We start from the raw sequence: 17,234 nt of genomic DNA on the forward strand, positions 1-17,234 counted from the left end.
TATTGTCTGGTCTCTGGTGATTTCCCAATCCTCACAATTTTGTTAGTGATGGAACAGAAAGAAGACAGCTCGACTTTGAGACGTGGTCTGAGCTAGTTCTTCTGGCACGCAGACATCAGTCTTGGTTTTACGTGTAAGCTGAACACGTTGGATAGCCAAAAGGAGTAAATGCCCGATCCACAGTGTTGGCTTTTGGGCCAGCGTCCATGTCACCAAGCTTTGGGTGGTTCTGGAGGGCGATTCGGCTCGCCTGTTCTCTTTCCACTGAGTGGAGAGCAGGGTCGCCGTGCAGTGCCTTCATGAAGTGGATGTGGTGGTAAAATGCAGCTTGAGGTCTTAAGGACATGTGGAGTAGGTGGCTTTTTACAAGATGGGGAAAGGATGAGAGGGCAAAGACAAAGAACTCATGGTTGAGCAGCTGTGGGGTTAGGTCTTGGTGCCGTTGTCTCAGAGCTAGCACTCATCCGTGGACTCTCTCAGGCGACACGTGTGGTCAGAGTGGCTCCAGCTGGACAGCGAGGCTGGCTGTCTTTGCTCTCCAGAAAGCAGGGTGAGGTCTGGCAGGCAGCTCCTGAAGAGGCACCGCGTGCTTCTTCCATGCTCCTCTCGGAGCTGGGGCTGTCCCCAGCCACAACGCTTGTGTCGTGGTGAGCAGGTGAGGGGAGCGTGTCCCAGCCAGGCTGTCTGCGTGCTGCTAGCACACCGGTCATCCAAAGGTCTGTGGACGTAAGGTGATTTTATGCCGTTCTAAGCTGCGTGCTAAAGCAGAAAGGGAGTAGATGAATCCCACTGGTAGGATCTGCGCTGCCTAACTGCGCGGCCCTAAAATTTTAGCCTCCTGCAGAAGCAGGCAGGCTGGAAACAATTTACTAGAGGACTTCATCAAGTTTTGGGTCTTGGGAATGGTCTTTTTACAAGCGTTTGTTAGTGGCTGTTGTACAGGAGTTAGAAGGCGCGCAGTTGGGAGGTGTCACGAACTCGGAGGAAGACCGGGCTGTCGTAAGGACGAGCACAGCAGCCTTGGCTCTGAGATGAGATTCAAAGCGCAGCTTCAGCATGGAGGGAAGCAAGTTCTTGAGCTGTGTTGCATGAAGCATTTCCAGCAGAGATCAGGAAGCGTTCGTGCTCCAGCCCGCAACTCCAGTGAGATCTCGTTAAGGCTACTCTCTGCAATGGCGTCGTCACAGTAAGAAAGAGTAATTCAGACTGGAGCAGGTAAATGGGAAAATACTGGGAGCATCAGCGGTCTGTGAAGGCTCAAAACAAGAAAACAACACTTCGGTCTTGTTTGGTTCAGCCTAGTAAAATAAGTGCTGTTTTAAATACACGGGGATAAACACCAAACTGGTGGACAGGGTTGGCACAAGAACCAGTGGATATAAATTGGCAATGAAACCAGAAGTTTCTAGCCACGAGACAGGTGTTCTGGAAGAGCTTTCCAAAAAGAGTTGTGAGGGAAAACCAAACTGTCCCAAAGTGGGACCAGTGGGGTCCCAGCTCAAATCCAGTGATGTGCAGGAAGGCTCTGCAGGGCTGGCCTCACACAGTATTAAAGAATGATGTTTGGTTAGGTACCTAGAGACTAGAGCCCCAGTGTGTAGCAGCCTGCACGGACGCATGGCTGGAAGAGTCCCTGCCTCGAAGGCCGAGGGGTCTCGGTGACGTTACGGATTTTCTGCCATGTTTCACATCTGAGCTGTATGGCATTCCTGGGCAGCAGGAGAGAGCGCCGGGGTCGTGGTACTCGGGTGGGAACGCGTTTCTCTTCTCTTTACTGAAGTACCATAGGGCAACGAAGGTGAGTGCAGCTTCAAGTAACCCCCTGATATCACTGCGTAGGCTGGTCACTTCGTGTGCTGCTTGTGCTTAATCTCCAAGAAAAAACCATTCCTTTTACTTGCAGTTCAGGGTCCCATGTGCTCACCCACGTGTTGAGTAACAGCTTGCAAATCATTATCTGATTGGCATCTAGCCATTAAACTTCCAGTGACCTGCCTGCTGATGTTATTTTGTGCACTGCGTTCTCCTGACACATCTCTGTTGAGCACGTTGTATTGTTTTCGGAATAAATATGAGGGTAAACAATAAAAACTGAAAACAACTGCCAAGGATGGAGGTGAAACGTGAACTTTGTGACTGGTGTTGGAAATCGGATCTTTGGTCTGGCCGCCCTCCCTGGAAAGGGGCAGGCGTGTTTGAGCAGTGCCGAAACGAAGCGCGCCTGACCTTAGCCGTCCCTCGATGCCAGCTTAGAGGGCGTTGTGTGCAGAGTCCGGCTCTTCTTGGCTCCTGCCCCGCAGAGGGAGTGCTGCAGGTAAGCATCGCAGGCTGTTCAACCACAGGTCTCCTCCAGCTCTTCCCACTGCCTGGTCCTCTCCCACACTGTCCCACTGACTTGGGAACACACACCTCTGGCTTTTCCTGCAGGATTAAGACGCGAGTCACAGCAACAGAGTTTATTGTGAAGTCTGTGCCGTATTCATAATTAGTATATTTAGGAGGTATAGAGATCCTCTGCAGTGGGCCAAACCGAGGATTGTCCCAGCTCCAGCACAACCAGTAGCTCTTCAGTGGCTGCATCTGCGTTGCGGTGTTAAATAGGCACTGATGGGACCCGACTTCCATGAATTGGTCTAATCTGCTTGTTAAATTAATTTAAACTTTTTGGTCTCCACAGTCCACTGAAATTAAATAACAACATAATCAGTGTTAGCACTCTATAAAATGCTGAATAGCAGGGAGCTCGGTGGCTTTGCGTGCCACGTAGGGCACATTAGCTGTAGGACTAGCAGCTGAAATCAATAAATTTTGCAGCTGATCGTCCCAGCTCTGCCACCAACCAGAACCCTTTGGCACAATTGCTTTGTTCGCTAAGAAAATACAAGTTGATCTTGCCGTGTGTGCAGGACCCAACACGCTGTGGTCCAGGTCTTGGGTGAAGCCTCTTGATTCTTTCCTGAGGAACGAGTACGTTGACGGTGCGGTTTTTCTGTCCTTGTGGAGCACCACGGCCTGTCCTGGATGCGGGGAGGTCTACTGTTCAAAATGCAAAGCCTTTGGCGAGCAGATGTGGCTAGTTCCGAGGGAATCGAGGGTTGTTAGCAAACAACTGTAATGTCTGGGAGTTGAAAGAAAAAGGCAGGTTGGTATCGCTACCTGTTTATGTGCTCCTGTGGCAAGTGAGGGTGGGCACGATGTTGCGATATAAAACTGTAAATTGCACAGTAGGCAGGAAATGATCAGAAACAGAGATGTGATTTGTGAGTGCTTTTACATTGCTGGTGTGTTTTTCTGTTTTTTAAGAGCTGTTGCTTTTTTGCTTTGGGTGACAGGACCTTCACAAAGAGCCCGGGGATTCCCTCCGTGGCCTGGCGTCAGGGACTTCATCGAACGTCAGCTTCCGCATTGCCTCGTTAGACAGCTTGACGGACGTTGAAATACTGCTTACATGCAAATTTTGATGTTAGGGAGTTTGGTTGGGTTTTTTCTCCCGTTTTAAACAGATCTGCTGTTAGAGAGGTTTCAGCCAGATCTGCTCACCGAAGTCCCTGAAATGGGAATGGCTAAAACTTCGTGGATCCCTTGAAAGCGTTTCCAGGCCCAGTTAAATGAACTCATTATGTTTCGGCTTGGCAGCAATAAGGGGAATGATGGGGAAGAGGGGAAAAAAAATCTCGGAGTTAAAAGAGATTTCAAAAACACCTTAGGAAATGTTCCCAAACAACCGCACACCCTCCCTGGGGATCCTATCCACATATTGGAGCGCTCCAACTGCATATATCAAACAGTTCAAAAAGGAAAACTTGGCCGCTCCAGCTCTTGGATGGAAAGAAAGCAGGCTGCGACGGAGTGCCAGAAGGTCTCATCCAGCACAGGAAAAGCCACCGCTGGGCTGGGCTGACCCAGTCACGAGTCAGGAAGCCTTTCAGGAAACTAATAGGAAAATGCATTAGGTGGGGATAGTAATGCTTTCCCCATGCATCTTGCAGGGATGTTCTGCTTTACAGATTAATGCTTTCCCTACGGCTGTTGCAAGAATGTTCTGCTTTACTGATCAATCCAGGCTTGCTGTGGGAAAACGGCGTTTTCGTGGCCTGTGACACAGTATCGTGATGTACTTTGGAAAGAACGTTTGCAGTGCTGTGCAACCCACGCCAGCGCAAGTTGGCGTTGCTCCGTGGCAGCCACCTAGAGAAACCTGCGCAGTGGGGCAGGAGAAGAAAAATCTGGTACGATAAGGGAAAAGAGAAAATGCGCTACTTTGCCCAAGCGGTGGGGGAATCGCCTGCTGGCAACTGAAATGGAAAGTGGAGGGATGGACGTTTTGAAGGGGAGAGTCTGTGCTTTGTATCCTGCTTTACAGTACTGGGTTTTATCTCTGAAGGAGAAACGGTTTAGGATGTGAGTAAAGCAGCCATGGCTGTCTGGGCGGACAAAACATTGATGGGTACTTTGGTGTAACTGTGAAGTGCCCTCAAAGAGGGAGAACTTTCCTCTGGAAAGCTTGTGAGGAGGCCTGAGGTAACGACAGTCTGTGCAAAGTTGGTAATGTTTTGCAACGCGTCCGTTCTTGACTTCTAAAGTGGGCTGGCCTTTAATTCTGTACATTTTCTGCAGCTTGCCTTCCCTCCAGCGTGTGCAAGAGTGCCAGCTAGGATTAAGTCCTTGCACCAGGGTCTGTTCTTGCTCTGTTTTGGTTGAAAATATGGCAGGGAACTTTTTTCAGTCCAGTCAAAGCACACAAATGGAGATGACTTCCAGTGGTTAGAGGGGGCCAAGTCTTGCTCTCAGTCTGGACGCCAAATTACAATATTGACAGCAAGCCAAGGTATTGGTCCTAGATTTCTGTCGAAGTAACTCAGAACTGGGATGGGGGTGTGTCCTCCCTCCTGTAACTGTGGGACTTGGATTCCTCGTCCCAGGTCATCTCAAAGGGGTTCGGAGCCCTGAAGCTGTGATGTTCCCAGCTGGAGGCCAGCCTTGTTTTGCTGCGTCTGACAACATCCTTATTGCTGTGGCTGCAACTGAGCCAAAGGGAGAGAACACCGTTCCCAGCTGCTCGTTCCCCTGGTCACACCCTCCAGCAGACAGCTGTCTGGCATAAATGACTTTTTTGCTAGATTTTTTTTCAAAAACGGGCCACCTGGTGAGGAGACACTTTCCCATGTCAGTATGCTGGTGGTCACCTTTTCCAGGGACTGAATACCCGGGAATGGTTACTTGGTCGTGAGCAGCTGTAGCGAGATGTATATTCTGGACTTCAGGTGTATTAAATCCTCCCTGTTCACAGGGAGCTATTTTTGCAAGTTTCCCTGCTGGAAGCCCCGGCTCCTGTAGGACTTCGGGTCTTCTCCTTTCCTTCCAGCCCTTCCACAGGCTCCGGGTCTGATGAGGGCTCCTCGGGTACCTGGCGCATCCCAGCTGCAGCCGTGCCGGGGGGCCGCAGAGGTGGTGATGAAGGGCAGCCAGGGTGAGCTGGTGCGAACCCGCTCCTGGCTCTGAGCAAGCGGAGAGCAAACATCCGACGTTGGTGTGGGTCCTGCTCCAAACCTCGCTGCAGCCAGTGGAAAAACTTCCCTTGGTTTTGGTCAGCTCTGGCCAAGCCGAATTACAGGAGGGAAATTCAAAGGCAGAGTGCCGAGTAAATTCAAGGCTTACGGCGGGAGGCATTTAACAAAATTATTTAGTTTTCCATAAAATCAGCGTGGTTTGAGTCCCATGAAATCAGGTTTTGAGGGGTTTTATTGGGGTTTGGAAGGGGTGGGGGTGGTTTCTGGTATGATGCTGAGCCCAGTGGAAACACAAGAAGACGCTTTGGTCTGTGAGTCTGAAATGCCAGCCTTGCCCCCTGCCCCCCTGCCAGCTGCTGCCCTGGGCTCGCCGGCCCTGCCGTGCCTGCCCCGCTGCTGCCGGGAGGTGAGGGGGCAGGACCCTGGTGATGTGTGGCAACCGATGGCAACCGGGCCGTTTTGGGGGAAAGAGGGAAGTTACTTGGGACGCGCTGCCTGCCGTCACCTGCCTCTGCAGGCTCGTAAAGGCTCGGCAGCCGGCTTTGCCCCAAGGCAGACCCGTGCAATCGCAGCCCTCCCGCCCCGTCCGGGTTTGTGGGGACTGTTCGGACCCTGGCCTCCAGCCTTGAAGCCTTCAGCCTTGTGGTTTCGTCTGGTTTTGGTGTCGCTACGTGATAATAGCGCGTCGGGTTGCCTGGAGCCGGAAGGCAGGCTGCAGCCCGTTCCCCGGACTGGTCCAGCAATGCTCGGCACGTGCGTGGAAACCCCCGAAATCAGCGGTGCCGCCAGTGAGGTGGGTGGGAAGTGAAGAGCGCGGAAGGGAGCGTGCAGAGGGAAGGGCGAGAGGCTGCCGGAGGCGCAGCCTTGCCTTTCTGCTTCGGTGGCAAGGGATGCTGCTGCCGGGGAAGCGAGGGAGCGTGAGTTTGCTGAGAGAAAATTGCCCCTGCGTTCCGCTGTGAGTCAGTGTTTGTGGGCTCCTCCTGTCAGCTCGGCAGCTTAAAAGCATATTTGTTTTGTCTTCCCTCAGATGACTAATAATTAGCAAACAGTTAATTGGAAATTGCAGTCTAAAGGAGCGTTTGTTTAAACGTGGTGGTGAGAACAAGGGAATGGGAAACAAGTCTTCAAATTGTATTTCCAAGTCCGCTATTCCCTGCTGTTGTGATACCTGGCGAGTTACTTAACCTCTCTGTATCTCGCTCTACCGCTCAGTAACGTGAGAATGATACTGCCTGTTTCACGAGGGTGCTGCGGGGATTAGCCAATCCTTTGCAATGCTTTTGGGAAATCTCAGTGTAAAGGAGCCTCAGAAGCGGAAGAAATGTGATCCAAATACTTCGTACCTTCTTGGCCAATTCACGTCCTGCCTGGGATTGCTTTGTGCCCCAGTGCACAGCACAGCAGTCATTTTGGAACTGGTTTTGTGAAGGAATTTGAGGTGCAGTAGTCCTGGCTAATGTTTCGGCTTCAGGGGCTGCTCCCTCTCGGGGTTACCCTCTCTAAAACACCCCCCCCAGGTGCAACTTTGGTTTGTGACCCGGATCTTGCTTTGCTGTGCGGCCAGATTGTCAGCAGAGACGTGCTGCCATTACGCAGCTCTTTTCTAGTTTGTTGTGTTAATTATATGACGTTTCTTGTCACACTTAGTTCTTCCCCCACCTCAGTGGTGGGGGCCGAGTCACACGTACAGCAGTCGATGCTCGTTACCACGACCATCGATGCAGTGGTCCTTCTGTCCTCTTTCTGTTGTCCCATCGTCACAGTGGGACATATTAAATGTGTTGAGAGCCAGGGATGAAGGCAGTGCTCAAGTCTTGCTCCTTTGGCCCGGTACGGTTTCCTACGCTAAGGATGGAGTTGCTGGAGCTTGAGAAGGTGGCTGTCTTACTGCCAGCGCTGTTTCTGAACTTGCTGCTTCTTCGCTTTAAGTAGCAACGTATATGGTCCTTCTGGGGGCAGTTGATGGCCCACCTTTGATCTCTGCCTGGCCATGGACCTTTGTCAGGTGCGGTAAAGCATTGTTGCGTATAGTCCCAGCTGGTAACGGCAGGACGTGGATCGTACCGTTCCTTGGGCAGACCTTGCTGCCCAAGCTGGTGGGGGACTGGCAAGGGCAAACGGGACTCGGACGGGGTGACCTGAAGGGTGTGCAGGGCTGAGAGAAACGGGGATGAACTGTGCGGAGCGAGGGCCGGGAGACGCGTGGGTTCCTCCGGCTGCGCTGCCTCTTGGCAGGAGACGTTTGGGTCTGTGAGCGGGGAACGCTCTTGTTTTCCTGCGCGGGAGCTGCTGTGCCTGCCTCAGGAAGGGTCCGGAGGGCTCCGGCTGGGGATGGCGCGGGTGGGATGCAGGGCAGCACAGCAGAGCTGGCATGCTCCTCTGCCGAGGGCTGCTTTCCTCTCCTGTTTGCTACTGATAACTAAAAACGTAGATAAATAAAGCAGATACTATATCTGGCCATATTTATCTTGTTCTGCTAAATAGCCAGGAGGATTTTCCTGGGTGAAGAACTGTGGCTTTTGGTCTCATTAATATTCAGCTGCTCTTTGGTGATATTTTGCTTTGTCGAGACCTGCCTTAGAAATATCGCTGATTCTCCTAGCAGGGTCCGTAGCAGAAATACTGTAAATCTCTCTAGTATTAGGTGACTGACGATACCTGTGCAATGTTTTACTTTTAGACCAGGCCATAAAAAAACACTTTCCCTTTGGCTGATGATTAGAGGTTGATTTGGCACGCATCTGATTTAGGGTTGTGTCGTCCCGAAGAACCGAGTTGGTGCCCGTAACGAGTCTCTCCTTGCACGGCGGTGGTGGTTTCGGCTGGCAGTCTCATCCAAGGGATTGCCCGTGATAGCGCAGGGCAATTGGAGGGGGCTGTGTCTGTTGCAAGGGCCTTATCCTGTATTGTTGTTGTCATTAGACTGTGTTTGTTTCAACAGCCTTGTTACGTTGTTGGCGATGTTGATGTTTGGGCCCTGGTGAGGGTGTTGCTGCTCTGAAGATGGTATTCCTCATTTTGCAGTGTTTGCTCTTTTACTGGAGGAATCTAGAGAGAAGATGTGAGAGCCTCCGTGTGCGTTGGAAAATGTAGTCTTGTGTCACTAGAGAAAAGCTTCCCTGCAGATTTTGTCCCTAATTCAATAATTATTTCTTTAACACTCCTCTCTGTAAGTAGTTCTGTGTTCATCTTGGGTTATAGCAGCACGGATCCAATTCACAGTCTCCTTGCTGAAGTTTCCATATTGTATTTGCCATAAAGCGTATCTCCTTCAAGTAGTGTGGTTGCTGGCAGCAGGAGGCTCAGAGATGCCAATTTTAATCAAAGCCTTTAATTGCAAATGCAATTTTTACTTTGGGATGATTGGAGTTTCTCACCGTGTGAACTTTCCACAGCTCTTCAGCCGTGCGAAGGGACGTCTGTCCAGCCGTTACCCCCCATCTGCACAGAGCGGGGCCGATTTCCACACCGCGTACCTGCTGTCACGTGCCAGTTCGGGTTGCTTGGGTTTTGGGGTTGGGTTTTTTTCCTTCTCAATGTGGGCAGCAGTGTCTGTGCAGCCAGTGTTGGGGGAAGCTGCTGGGCAGGAGGGAGGTGGAGGGGATGCTCGCCTTCCCCAGGCTGTCAGCACAGGGAACTCAGTGCGGGAAATTGGCATCCTGGAGCTGGGAGAAAGAGGAAAGAAAGTGGCAGGAGGCAGGAAGGAAAATAGAGGTTATTTAAAAAAAAAAAAAGTATTTCCTGCCTGGGTTTCAGAAAGGGCAAGGCTGCGATGCGCAGAGGACAGCAGGGTGTACAAAGCAGACCTGACCGCCCCCCCGCATGTCTCGGCACTGGGATTACACAGACTGCCCGCGCTTGAGCAGACCCCCCCTCCCAGATGCAACGAGCTGGCTGCAGAAATGCAGGAGCAAACTGCGCTGCTAGTTCATGCAGAGCAATGGGATTAGTTTGCTAGACCCCTTCTCAGCAACTCTGTTTCCAACCCTATTAGGCTGTAGTAATTTTTTCCTTCTGGCTGATGTGAAACGATAACCAGGGGAAGGAAATGGGTTGCATTTTGAATGTCGTGTGCGTCCAGGTTTTGTGCCTTCAGCTGTAAAGGAAAGGGAGTTCTAACTTTTGACCTAGGAGGGATCTGACAGAATTAGAAATGGCTCAGAGCTTGCAGGAGGAGGCATTAGAAGATGCTAATGCACGCACTAATTTCAGCCAGGCCTGATTTGTGCACTGGCAGCTCAGTCTGCTTACAGAAGGGAAGAGCTGCCTCGCCACTCACGATTCACTGCCTCTTCCTCCTGTTTGCATCCACCCTGCTCCCCTGCGAGCCGAACGGCTCATTGGACATATAATGTTCATTGGCTCGCTGGCTTTTTAAACCTGTAAAAATTCTGTCCGTGTTTCCGAGACATGGCAGGAGACTCCACCAAGCAACGTGGTGTCATCTTCTTGCTTCCTCTTAAACGTCCCTGCGTCTTACCTATGTGACAGTGAACTCTCTCTTGCTGCCCCACTGTGTTTTCGGAAATCTGGTTCAGCCCCAGAGATGCTGATAGCAGCGCTGTATATAAAATGTTGTAGATAATTTTCTCCTTCCTTCACCAGCAAAATCTGAGTCGGGACCTGTTTGGTTACTATCTCATTCTCATCTTTGATAACACAGCTGTGCTTCGTGTATTTTGTCATCCACTTTCTTTGGCAGGGGCAAGAGGGGTGTAAGGTTCAAGGAAGAACCTTGGATCTGAAGCTAACGGTATGATTACAAAGCTTACTGCTGCGAAGAGTCATCTGAGCTACTTGTGACTGAGGAGGGTATGGCGGTGCTGCTAACGTATGTGTCGGTATGCATGCTGTAGGTGTTCAGAAGTACGCTGCTGAAGTCGGTTCAAGTCTCACCATTGACTCTGGCGAGAGCAGAGCCGGTCCAGGAGCTGAGCATCTCTCCTGCCCACAGGCACCCGTGTGTTGCACGCCCTGTCTGGGCCGGTCTCGCTGGCTGCCGTCGCTTCTGGGTAGCCTGGCTGCTGCGTGGAGGCTGGCTTTCAGCCGCCCGCAGTTCAGCGAGGTGAATCTGCACCAAGCTCCCAAGAAACTCTCTTGCCTTTCAGTAATGCTTTTCCTTTGAAGCCATCCGAGCGTTTGGGAGGACCCTGCCATAAAGTGGGTTGTTAGCATGCACAGGAGTGCCTTGCCTGCCTGTAAGCAATCCCATTTTCCAAGACTGCTTCAGCCACAGTATTCTTCAGCCTTCGTGCCCATTTCCTAGAGATCTTGGTGGCAGCCGAGCGCTCAGCAGCCTTGTGCCGTGAAGCTCGGCAGCGTGTAGTGTTGCATTGTGCCCTCTGACTTTTGCATCACCCAGAGTTTCTGCTGCCGGTAGGACTTCCAGTCACTGCACAGGCGTCTCCGTAAGTCCTCCCCGCATAAACGACAGCCTGCAGGGACGGCTTCTCTGAGGGGAGACGGTCACTGGTGACAAGCGTGAGGCGTGCAGTGGGACACAGGCTCCTAATCCCCTCAGGCTCCCTGCCTTGGTTTTGACTGGCAACCCAGCAGAAATAGGTGCTGCGCCTGGGCTTCTGCGTCGCTGGAACGACACCTGGAAGCACGCTGTCGGAGACTGCTTTGGGGCGCACGGTGTCTCTTGGCGGGTGCACCTGTGGAATGGGAATGTTTGTGCCGGGGAGGGTGAGAGGACCTTTGTAAGGCTGTTTGCAGATTATTCACTGCAGAAAAGTGTAACAGTTATGCAAAGGTTATGCCACCGAGGGGTACGTGGTATTTAGCTGTGTGATTGCCACTGAAATCCATTGCCCTTCTAGCTAAACCTCCCTGAAGCACTTTGGAAGTGCCTAGCATTTGTTCCCCGTGCGTGACAGAGGCGTATAGGTCGGGAGAGGAAATTAGCCTGTGCAGTCACCTCTTCGGTGCCTGTATCGTTTTGGGGCTGAGGAAAACCTCTTTCTCACACGCGGAATCACCAGAAACAGCTCGAACCCGGCTCATTTGCCGCAGCTGTTTACGGTGTTTTACCTTTAAATACCCGCTCGCATCCCAAGGGCCGCGTACGTCTGCCTTCGCTGCACCGCCTCGGCCGTTTCTGCTCCCTGCGCCTTTGCAAGCCAGCGTGTCGCAAGGCCTCTGGCTCAGCATCCCTAGCGATACGGTGCTTTGTCTCTAGCCTGATAAAATGGAGGGAGATGCTTAGTATCCTTCCTGGCTTTGCTTTAAATGTGTTTTATCTCCTTATAGCCATTAAAACTAAAAGCCACATGTTATGCAAGTGGATTTTCCCTATATTAATGCTTTCAGGAGCCCTAGTCCGCTTCTTGTTGCAGCATGTGCGTACGTTATAAAGAAATGGAGTTGTACTTGTGGGATTCGGTGAATTTGCAATATCAGGTGCTTGATGTTTCAATGCTTGCATTTTAGCATGGATCAGGAAGGTTCCACACATAATTTAGGAGTGCTGTTGCAAATTTCCAGAGTGGATCATAGGAATCAGCACTGTCCTCCACAGGTGCCTGTACAGCAGGCAACAAGGTAACACCCCAGTTTTAATGAAATGCTCCCTTAATTGTGTTTGCAAATGTTGAAGTGGAATGGATGGGTTTCATGTAAATCGGGGTGCAGACAACAGCCGCAGAGTTTTCAGTTTGTGCATAGGAAATAATTTGAGCTGACGGTGGTTGAGACCCCTGCATAGGGGTCTCTCCTGAACCCAGCAGGGTGGAGGTGGAGTGGGTAGGTCTGCCATCCTGAGAGAGCATCCGCAGCCTCCGGTGCGGGATGTGAGCTAACGGCCCTCGTCGTGGGTCTGCACAGCGCGCGTCTTACAGCGTCTCTGGCACTTGCTTAATGAAAAGCAACGTGTCGTGGGAGGTTCTTGTCGATTCATGCGTCCCTTCACCAGCTCCAGCCCTGCTGAACCGCACGCAGGCTTCTATTTCATGTCTTGTTTCTTCGGGGATACAGCCCTTCGAACGAAGAAACTTGAGGATGGGAATGCTGCTTTTTTGTTTTTCCATTTTGGAAGGCAGGACAGCAGAAAGGGGATAGGGTGATGAGGTGTATGATGTTTGACATAAAAGTGGAAGGTATTAAATAAGACTTTGATAGGAAAACATCTCTGTGATGCTGTTCTTTGATCTCCAGCTGTAGCTGGAACTCATAACTAATGCAGTCACCACCCTGACAAGCAGACCTTTTGGTGACATAGGATTTTGCTGTAGAAAACAGAGCTGAGAGGGTTGCAAGAGGAGAAGTAGTTTAAAACCCCCTTACAGATTGCTGTGCTTCCTGCCAGCTGGCTTTTCCTTCCTCAGCTGCGTGCCTGGCTGGTGGTACCTCTGAAACCAAGGCCACCCTCCGTCCTCCTCTGGCATGTCTGAGCAGCTCCATCTCCCCCTGCACAACCTTTCCTTCTCCTTTGGGAAAATGCTGGGGATAGTTGTTGAAGGACCAGTCCCACTAGTGTCGTTAAAGGTGGTGGTGGATGAAGCTGTGGAGGAGCACCAGAGTGCCTTTCTGGGCCAGCTCAGGGAAGGAGAAGCCGGAGGAGAAGGCTTTCTTTGAACTCGTCTGCCGTCGTGTGAACGCTTCTCACTTGTTGCTCCATAAACGTAGCTTCTTCCAGAGTAATGAAGTTGTAAGCATATCCTCTGAAATGGATTGAAAGCCTAGTTGGCTGTGGTGAGGTATAATCCCACTTTAAAGACTCTCTAATTTAAAAACGTAATCTTATTTTAAGACTCTTGATATTAGTACAGCAATGCTTCCATTTAGGGAGGAGAGGGAGGAAAAGAATATAATTGGGATAAAAAAGAAGAAGAAAAAAAAGAGCCTAGTATCTTTGTAAAACAGATGGTCCTTTCTCTAGCCACACGTAAAATAGAGCCCTGCCCATGTGGGAATTTACATGTAATTACAGCTGCCCTTGTAGTTTCCCCTTTTTTCCTTAACTTTTTTATTTCCTCTAAGGAGGGAGGAAGCAAACTGTGCACACACCGTTGTCCCTGTCGGGCATTAAAGGCCAGGAGGCCTCGCGGCGTGCAGGGCGCCCTGACGGCGTGCGTTCGTTCATCTCCTGGGATTTCTTGTGCTCCGACTGATGTTCAGCCAGGAAAAGGCGCCGAGGAGGAGAACCCTGCCTGGGTGCGCACAGCAGCACCTGGCTGCGGCTCCGCTGCGGGCACGGAGCCTGGCCCTGGGCCCCTGCCGTGTCCCCGAAACGAGCAAAGCCCCTTTGGTCAGGCTGCAGCCTGGCTGTGCTGCGACCCCCCCGGAGAGCCGCTGCGAAACCATCCGTGTTCGGTGACTCTCACCGCCTCTCTGGCCAGTCTGTCCGAGGGGCTGGCGGAGGGTCCAGGGTTCGCAGGTCCCAGATGGGGAGCTGGATGCCTCGGTGCCCCAGGGCCGTGACTCCCACGTGCCCCGATGTTTGACTGAGGTTGCCACCTTCCTCCCAATTCGTGAGCCACCCTCAGGGCTCTGCCATTAGCCAGTCCCCTTCAGCAGCACCCTGCCGTGAAGGTGCACCATCGAGGGGGCCAAGGAGATCTTTGGCCTCAAGCTTGGGATGGTGTTACGTCAGAGGAGGCGGCTAGGAGATCGGGTAAGTGGGAGGCCATCTTAGCATGCCAGCTTAGGATGGCGGGCTTCCAAACAGGAGCAGAAGAGCAGTTCTCGGTGGTGTCCTGTTAAACTGAAAGGCTTTGCAAGGGGCCACCTGTCCCAGACTGCCTTGGTTTTGGTCAGGTTCAGCGTTTCTCGTCATCCAAGCTTTTGAACGCAGACAGTGCTTGCAAGGTTTCCAAATCATACCAAACTTTGTAGAGCTGGGAGATCTCTGAGGGCAAGGTTTGGACTCAGTGACTTTGATAAGCCGGATAATTTGTTTGGACACAATGCAAAACAAAAACGCAGTTACCAGTAAATGAATGCGTGTGAAGGATTGTACTGAAACATTGCAGGCACAAATGCAGAATAGGAGACAAAGCGGATGGTACCTGGTTAAACAGCAGGGTACGATCCGTAGCTAGTGGTGGGCCGCAAGCTGAGCAGCGCAGCTGGTGGATGGGTACTCCTCGCAGGAGGTGAGGCGGTGGAGGTGTGCCGATGGCCGGCGAGGCCTCGGCTGGGACACGCTGTGCAGTTTGAGCATCCCCTTGCACGGGGGGGAAAGGCAGGCTGGGGGCAGCCCCGAACGCACCGCTAGAATGAGATGAAGCTTAGAAAAACTAATAAATGCCTAACGTTGAGGGTTTGTTCAGGCTGGAAAACGAAAGGGACAAAGGAGGAGGGGAGAGCAAAGAGTGTGTGGGTAGGGACCCCAGCAAAAGTTTCCCTGTATAAACAGGTTCAGGTGCCCGTCATTTATTCTCTGTGCAGGTAAGGCAAGAAAAAGCCAGTTTAGTTTGCAGTGGGGAGGACTGATGTTGAATGTTAGGTAAAGTGTGACGAGCCGTCCGTCTCATGTTCCCTGCACTGTTATTTCTTTCAGCTTTTCCCCTTTCCCTCCTGAATTCCCTGGTGTTTGAACACAAAAAAGCAGCAGTGGAAAACGCCAGCCTGTGCTGTATGCTGCACCGGCCATCTCCGTGCAAACGCTCAGAGCAAGGGGCTTTGTAAGCTGAGTTGCTCTTGCGGTGTCAGCTTGGCACTTGTGCAGAGATTTCATGGAATTACAGAATGCCAGGTTGGAAGGGACCTCAAGGATCATCTGGTCCAACCTTTCTTGGCAAAAGCACGGTCTAGACAAGATGGCCCAGCACCCTGTCCAGCTGAATCTTAAAAGTGTCCAATGTTGGGGAGTTCACCACTTCCCTGGGGAGATTATTCCAATGGCTGATTGTTCTCATTGTGAAAAATTTTCCTCCTGTGCCCAATCGGAATCTCCCCAGGAGTAACTTGCACCCCTTACCGCTCATCTTTTCCATGTGACTGCTTGTAAAAAGGGAGTCTCCATCTCCTTTGCAGCCACCCTTTAAACACTGGAACGTGGTGATAAGAGTTTTCTTTCCCTCCTCCTCTTGCTGACCGTAAATCATGGTTTACGTTGTCCTTCACTGCTGAGGCGGGCAGCCTTGGGCAGATGTGGGGCTTGCAGGGCAGGTGAGTTGATGGAGCAACCTTTTAACTCTGATTTCACAATCTTGCTTAGGGTTTCATTGCTGGAGCCATTCATTTTAGTCAAAGATTAATTACATGGGAGGGGGGGCACACATCTGTTGGGCCAGGACTCTTCTGCGCAGCCTCCTGAAGTCTGTGCCAAGGGACTCATTTCTACCAGCTGAGATTCTGCCCTGTAGCTATATCTTGTTTGGAAGGAAGTAGGTGCCTGGAGGGAATAATACCAAAAAAAAAAAAAAATTTCTATGAATAAGAGTATGCCGTTGCTGTCACCAGCCTGAAATATTTTCCTTGGATGCCTCAAAAACATGTAGAAGGGAAAACGATAAAACATTTTAAATAATGTCTCTCAAATGACAGTTATAGCTGCCAGAACATAAAGCTTCTTAGTGATGTTGTTTTGGAACGATATTAAAGGTGTGAGCTGCAAAGGATGTAAAAATTAAAGAAAGGGGAAAGTGGTTTATTTATGAACAAGAAAGGAGTTTTTCTCTGTTTCTTTTTCAAACCTAGAAACAGGCAGTAAATCATGTTTGGCTTTCCCCAGTTTGCCAGGATGGACTTCAGAAGGCTGAAGACTGTTCTTCTGGCGTAGTACCAATCTTTGGCAAAATACTTCCGTATATCCAAAAGTTCTTCACAGTCTTGGTATAGTAACACCTTCTCAGGACGGTGGCTTCGGAGTAGCAGCTGGTGCCAAACCTTTCTTCCCCTTATGATTTCTTCTTTTGCTACAATAAATGGCTTAGTGGCAGGTACAGGCACCCGTACGCTTGCAGGGTGACAGCTGTCGGTCAAGTTACCTCAAGAACCCCTTTGGGAAGAGCACGTTCTCGGGGATCCACTGAGATCAAACCACTCAATTTTTGTGTCCAGTTTTCTCTTGATGTTTGAGGGAGGTGAAGGGGTTACTCCTTCCTTTCTGCCGTCCCAGCAGACAGCAGCGAGTCCTTCTTCCACATCAACATAAAAGGTGTGTAAAACTTGGTGTCCACAAAAGATGTAAAAAAAATTAAACCATCACGGAGAGGAACAGTTCTTTGGCCTCTCCTATATGAAAGTAAGGCTGTATTCTGATTGAACCTTTAAGTCATTGCAGTAGGACACTGCAAGTGGGGGGTACAAGGAGCTGCCTTTCATAATGAAGGCAGCATCCCAATCAGCGTCGTCATCTGCCGTGGGACTGTAGCAGCACTTGTGATGCAATCATTGCCTGCTGATTTGTCACCGTGCAATTAGCAGGGTGATGCTGCACGTTTGCAGTGGCTTCTGCCACCGAGAACCTGGGACTTTGCAGCAGTCTTTGCCATTCTGCAGCACGGCTTTCCTCTGGGGAGAGCGTTGAGTGCGCGGGAGGAAGGCGCAGCGTAAGTGCGGCCTGGGACATGGTTAGTCCAGAGGAGCACCAAAGCCCACCCCATCTCTAGGAAGCAGCACCCGGACCTTCTTAGCAGCCTTGCGCGGACGTGCTCCACAAGGCTGGCATCAGCATTATCATTTGTGAACTAATAAGTGTGAGGCATCCAGATGGCAGAAATAACGTGTGTATTGTAGCAAAGCCTAATGCTAACTCCTAGTGATAATGCGATGTTC

General features: G+C 51.0%; 1 protein-coding gene across 1 annotated transcript in view; it reads left to right on the forward strand.

Moving 5' to 3' along the window:
* RIN2 (Ras and Rab interactor 2) overlaps positions 1-17,234 on the forward strand; it is a 264,998-nt gene that overhangs the window by 59,264 nt on the left and 188,500 nt on the right.

Source organism: Balearica regulorum, chromosome 3 (genome assembly GCF_011004875.1).
Source record: "Balearica regulorum gibbericeps isolate bBalReg1 chromosome 3, bBalReg1.pri, whole genome shotgun sequence".
Taxonomy (NCBI): Eukaryota; Metazoa; Chordata; class Aves; order Gruiformes; family Gruidae; genus Balearica; species Balearica regulorum.